Raw genomic sequence first — 6,393 nt, 5'->3', positions numbered from 1 at the left:
CATAAACATAGGGTGCAGAAGGAGGCCATTCGGCCCATCGAGTCTGCACCGAACCACTTAAGCCCTCATTTCTCATCTCTATCCCCGTAACCCAATAACCCCTCCTAACCTTTTGGGACAATAAGGGCAATTTAGCATGGCCAATCCACCTAACATGCACATCTTTGGACCGGAGGAAGAAACCGGAGCACCCAGAGGAAACCCACGTAGACACGGGGAGAACGTGCAGACTCCGCACAGGCAGGTACCCAGCGGGGAATCGAACCTCGGACTCTGGTGCTGTGAAGCCACAGTGCTATCGACTTATGCTACCCAATCCATTCTTTTATCTCCACTCGACCCAACTATCCTAACGCACCCTCAGATGACCTCCCACATTCAACCTCCCTGTAATATTGAGTTAATCCAGTGACTCAGTGACCTATAAAATTTCCTGTTTAAGAAGCACCTTTTCCTCCAGGGTTGTGTGTCCCTATCTCTGTCATCTCATCCAGCCACCGAGATGTTTGCTCTCATCTAATTCTGGACTCAGACTGAGATAGACAATTGCAAATCAGGAAGCGAATCAAGGGAATTATGGGAATAAGACGAGAAAGTGGAATTGAGGATATCAGATCAGCCACCATTTCATGGAATGGCAGGGCAGACTCGATGGGCCGAATGTCCTACTTTGCTCTATATCTTACATGTTATGGTCATGAGCATTCTCAACATTTTTTGCTTTTTAAAAAATAAATTTAGAGTACCCAATTCATTTTTTCCAATTAAGGGGAATTTAGCGTGGCCAATCCACCAAAGATGGGTTGTGGGGGCGAAACCCACGCAAATACGGGGAGAATGTGCAAACTCTCCACGGACAGTGACCCAGAGTCGGGATCGTACCTGGGACCTCGGCGCTGTGAGGCAGCAGGGCTAAGCCACTGCGCCACAATGCTGTATTTAGCATTTGCAATATTAATCACTATGACTATGCCTGTTTTTTCAGTTGCTTGAGAGCCAAGCTGTGGAATTCTTCCTTAAACCTCTCCTGCTCACTCCTTCACTTTCCTATTTTCAGAATCTCCTTAAAACCTACCTTGCAGACAAGCCTTTGTCCACCTGCTCTGATATTCCACTGTGTGGCTCAGTGACAAATGTTGCTGAGAATTGAGCGACACCTCGATGCCTCATAACAAAAATGCATCAAATTGGGGCATGTTTCTCGCTTTCAAATCCTCGACATGTTGCATAATTACTCTCGGTGGCTAAGGATGCACCAGGATGTCCATCACCATCTGAACCAGTGTCGCCTCTGCATCCACCTGAATCCAGCTCTGAAAACAGAAATGCCCCAAAGGAGACTCTCCCCTGGTCACCGCAACCCTAAGGCCCCGCCCACACTATTGCGTCACATAACGGCGCATGCGCTTCACTCCCCACTGATCCAAGGTCGGGCCGGTCACCTGGGCCTGTACCTGGGGAAAAGTTTGGGTGTTACAAACTCGGGGCCTCCAAGTTCCTATTGAGGGTGTGAGACCTGCACTGGATGTTTATGAAGCCTCGGCTCCCTCCCCACCCCCACTCCCGGCTCCATTCCTCCCTCCGGCCCACCGACTCTCACCCGTTCAGAAAAGCGTCTCCTGCACGCACAGGGCCCCAAGCAAAGTGACACTGCGCATGCTCCACATACAGCCCAGCATTGCGCCTGCGCGGTTGGCTCCTGTGGAGTGAATAGGGCACTTGTACATACAAAGGGAATACTGGGTAATTACAGCGCCATTGAACCGTGACACTGCAGTGAAAATAAATTTGTTACCCAATTGAGATCAATTGCTTTTCAAAAAAAACACACCCATTTTTGTGAATAGGTGCTCACTATAGACATTTTTCCAATTAAAGGGCAACTTAACGTGGCCAATCGAGTTAACCTACAGATATTCTTGGGATGTGGGGGTAAGACCCATGCAGACACTATGAGAATGTGACCCGGGGCCTGGATTGAACCCAGGATCTGGGAACCATGAGGCAGCAGTACTAACTACTGCACCACCGTTCTGTCCCGGTACTCTCTTATATTTCATTTCTGGGAATAAGGAGAGATTTTTAAGCATTTCCAACCTTGTTTTCAGCTCCCCGGATTCTATTTGGACTGGGTTCTGTCTCGGAATCATTGCTTTCCCTCTCTTTTTCTCTCTATTCCCCTCTCTTTTTCTCTCTATTCCCTGATATTGACTGTTCATTCCATTATCGATGGAAATAATTCGGCCTGTCACCCCTGTGCTTGCTGATGATACGACCATAGTGGGCCGGATCTCAAATGACGATGAGTACAGAAGGGAGATCGAGAGTCTAGAGGAGTGGTGCAGCTGCAACAATCTCTCCCTCAATGCCAGCAAAACGAAAGAGCTGGTCATTGACTTTAGGAAGCAAAGTACTGTACACACCCCTGTCAGCATCAACGGGCCGAGGTGGAGATGGTTAGCAGTTCCAAATTCCTAGGGTACACATCTCCAAAAATCTGTCCTGGTCTGCCCACGTAGACGCTACCACCAAGAAATCACAACAGCGCCTATACTTCCTCCCGAAACTATGGAAATTCGGCATGTCCACATTAACTCCTACCAGGTTTTACCCGATGCCGGTGTTTATGTAGTTACATTGTGTACCTTGTGTTGCCCTATTATGTATTTTCTTTTACTTCCTTTTCTTTTCATGTACTTAATCATCTGTTGAGCAGCTCGCAGAAAAATACTTTTCACTGTACCTTGGTACACATGACAATAAACAAAATCCAATCCAATCTTTGGATATTCAATCAAATTATTTACACCAGGTGGCACTGTCAGAACAATATCTATCTGATATATCAGGAAATGAAATGAAATAAAAAATGAAATGAAAATCGCTTATTGTCACGAGTAGGCTTCAAATGAAGTTACTGTGAAAAGCCCCGAGTCGCCACATTCCGGCGCCTGTTCAGGAAGGCTAGTACGGGAATCGAACCATGCTGCTGGCCTGCTTTCAAAGCCAGCGATTTAGCCCTGTGCTAAACAGCCCCAGGATGTGAACAGGATGTGAAGATGCCGGCATTGGACTGGGGTGGGCACAGTAAGAAGTCTTACAACACCAGGTTAAAGTCCAACAGTTTAGTTTCGAATCACCATCTTTCAGAGCGCAACTCCTTCATCAGGGAAAAAGGTGAATGGAGAAGGTCTTTCCAATATATCAGAACTAAGATCTGCAGTCCTGCCATATCCAATCATGAATTGTGGTGAAATTAAACAACTCACTGGAGGAGGAGGCTTCACAATATCCCCATCCTCCATGATGGAGGAGCTCAGCACATTTGTGCAAAAGACAAGGCTGAAATATTCACAATAATCTTCAACCAGAAGTGCCGAGTGGGTGACCCAGCTTGGTCTCCTCCAGAGGTCCCAACATCACAGATGCCAGTCTTCAGCCAATTTGATTCACATCACGTGATATCAATAAATGGCTGAAGGCAGTGAATACTGCAAAGACATTGGGCGAGATTCTCCCATCGGGAAACAAGGGCGCGATTCTCCCAAACAGGGAGAAATCGTAAGGCTGGCGTCAAAAACGGGCGGGTTTGAAGCCAGCCTCCCCCTCCCCGACCGGGAACCGATTCTGGTCCCCGGTCGGGGCTAGCATGCCGCGGCCGTGAACTCCGGCATCGCGGGCTTAACGAATTTCGTTAAGCCCGCTTGCCAGAGTTTGCGACGGCTGATGCATCGCATGATGTCAGCCGCGCATGCGCGGATTGGAATACTCCAACCCGCGCATGCGCGGATGACGTCATCGCGCATTTGCGCGAAACCCGCCCATGCGTGGGCCGGGATGCCCCTCAGCTGCCCCGCGAATTGATACGGCGGGGCGGCGGAAGGACAAAGAGTGCGTGGGAATCGGACCCGCTGCCCGCGATCGGTGGCACCGATCGCGGGCCCATGGCACCCTTGGCACGGCCGTGGTACTGCCGTGCCAATCGGTGCCATGGTTGCCAAGATCGGGACTTTACGGCCGTTTTTACGAACGGCCAGACCAGGTGTGTTTGCCGTTCGTAAAAACGGCCGTAAAGGGCTTGGAATTCGGCCCATCGGCCAGTTGAGAATCGCCGCTCGCCGTAAAAAAACGGCGGCAGCGATTCGTGTCGGGCGTGGGGGGGGGGGGGGGAATAGCGGGAGGGCGTCGGACTAGCGTGGCCGTAAAAATTTACGACCCCCGCTATTCTCTGCACCGTCGTGAGTGCGGAGAATTGCGCCCTAAGTCCCAACGGCGGAGTGAAAACCAGAGTGTTTCACTCCGACATCGGAGGCCGCTTCTCGCCCCCTATTCTCCCACCCCTGGGGGGCTCGGAGCGCCGCCGCATCATTTACACGGGCCGGTCATTGGTGCCATGTAAAAGCGGCGCGGCATACATTATGCGGCCGTCACCTGCGCATGCGCAGGTTGGCCAGCGCCAACCCATGCATGCGCGGTTGCCGTCCTCCCCTCGGGTGACCCGCAAGAAATGTCGGATTGATCTTGCGGGGTGGGGGAGGAAAGGAGGTCCTCCTTCAGAGGGGCCGGCCCGCCGATCGGTGGGCACCGATCGCGGGCCAGACCCCTTTTGAGCCCACCCCCGGTGCTGCATCTCCCTCCACTGTTCCAGCCGGCAGCAAACAGGTGTGGACAGCGCCAGTGGGAACCCGTCATATTGGGCCTGCCGCTCGGCCCAACCGGGCTGGAGAATCGCCGCTTGCTCATTACAAATGGCGAGCTGCGATTCTCCCAGCAGCCAGCCGTAAATCGCGCCACGCCGGTTTGGGGGGCTGGGAGAATCATGTGCGGGTGCCGGGGTGGCGTGGCGGGACTCACGTGGCACCCCCGCGATTCCCCCACCCTGCGTGGGGGGGGGGGGGAGAATTCCGCCTGTATTCTGGCAGTAGTATTAAAGACTTGTACCATACTCCTAGCCAAGCTGTTCTAGTACAGCTAGAACACTGACATCTACCCGGCAACTGGAGGATAGCCCAGTGGTTAGCACTGTTGCTTCACAATGTCAGGGTCCCAGGTTTGATTCCCGCTTGCGGCACTGTCTGTGTGGAGTCTGCAGGTGCTCCCGTATCTGCGTGGATTTCCTCCGGGTGCTCCAGTTTTCTCCCACAAGTCCTGAAAGATGTGCTGTTAGGTAATTTTGCATTTCTGAATTCTTCATCTGTGCACCCGAACAGGCTCTGGAATGTGGCGGCTCGGGGTTTTTCAAAGTAACTTCATTGTTTAATGTAAGCCTAAGTTGGTATGAAGTGTGTAGTGAGGAGTGATGACTGAATGAATTTTTTTACCACAGATGGAACAGGTGAATGGCCTCTCTCCAGTGTGAGCTTGCCTGTGTGTCCGAAGATAAGATGAATTTGTGAAACCTTTCCCACAAATAGACCAGGTCTACGGTCTTTCCCCAGTGTGAAGTCGCTTGTGTATCAGCAGTTGTGATATGCGATCTGGAGGAGGATGCTCCACACTCCAAACACACTCAGAGCAGATAAATGGTCTCTCCCCTGTGTGAACTCGCTGGTGTGTCAGAAAATCAGATGAATTAGTGAATCCCTTCCCACATACAGAGCAGGTGAACTGTCTTTCGCCAGTGTGATTGTGTTGATGAATTTGCAGTGTGAATGGATAACTGAATACCTTCCCACAGTCCCTACATTTCCACGGTTTATCCATGCTGCAGGTGTCTCTCCAGTTTGGATGATCACTTTGATTCTTGTTTACACACAGATCACCTGCATGGTGTCTCCCCACTGTAAACGGTGCAATGTTTGTTTCAGGCTGTGTAACTGGTTAAAGCTCTTTCCACAGTCAGTTCACTGGGACACTCTCACTCCCACAATTGCTAGATGCTTAAAGAAATAAAGCACAGTGTAAAATAAACATCGTGACACTACCATTCTATACAAAGTAGAGATCATGTTTACATAGCTCCCAAAGCTGAAATTACATTTACACATATTATCTGAATTATTTGAAGACAAATTGCACCATGAAAACTATAGAAAGGCATTTTAACATATTTGAAAAGATAAATTAATGAACAATTTACTTGAAAGATCAAATGATTATACAGTAAAATGTTGAGTATATGATTTAGTAATAATGGTAAAATTATCAAAGTTGATAATGTGATTTAGTAATAAATTATTAATAATAATTCACTAATAAATGAATAATAATGCAGTAAATAATACTTCAGCAAAACCTTCCATTTTGATGTTATTGGCTAGTGGTGTATTTGAATAAATATGAACCATGTGGATTGGTGGGGCACTATGGGTAGGCCTGCATTAGCTAAAGTATCTGATCAGCAGCAATAGTAAGTAAATTATAAGTCCAAATATGCAAAATAGGAAAAGTCCC

The sequence above is a fragment of the Scyliorhinus canicula genome, unplaced genomic scaffold (genome assembly GCF_902713615.1).
Source record: "Scyliorhinus canicula unplaced genomic scaffold, sScyCan1.1, whole genome shotgun sequence".
Classification (NCBI taxonomy): domain Eukaryota; kingdom Metazoa; phylum Chordata; class Chondrichthyes; order Carcharhiniformes; family Scyliorhinidae; genus Scyliorhinus; species Scyliorhinus canicula.
The sequence above is the reverse complement of the archived record's forward strand: the minus strand, read 5'-3'. Positions refer to the sequence as shown.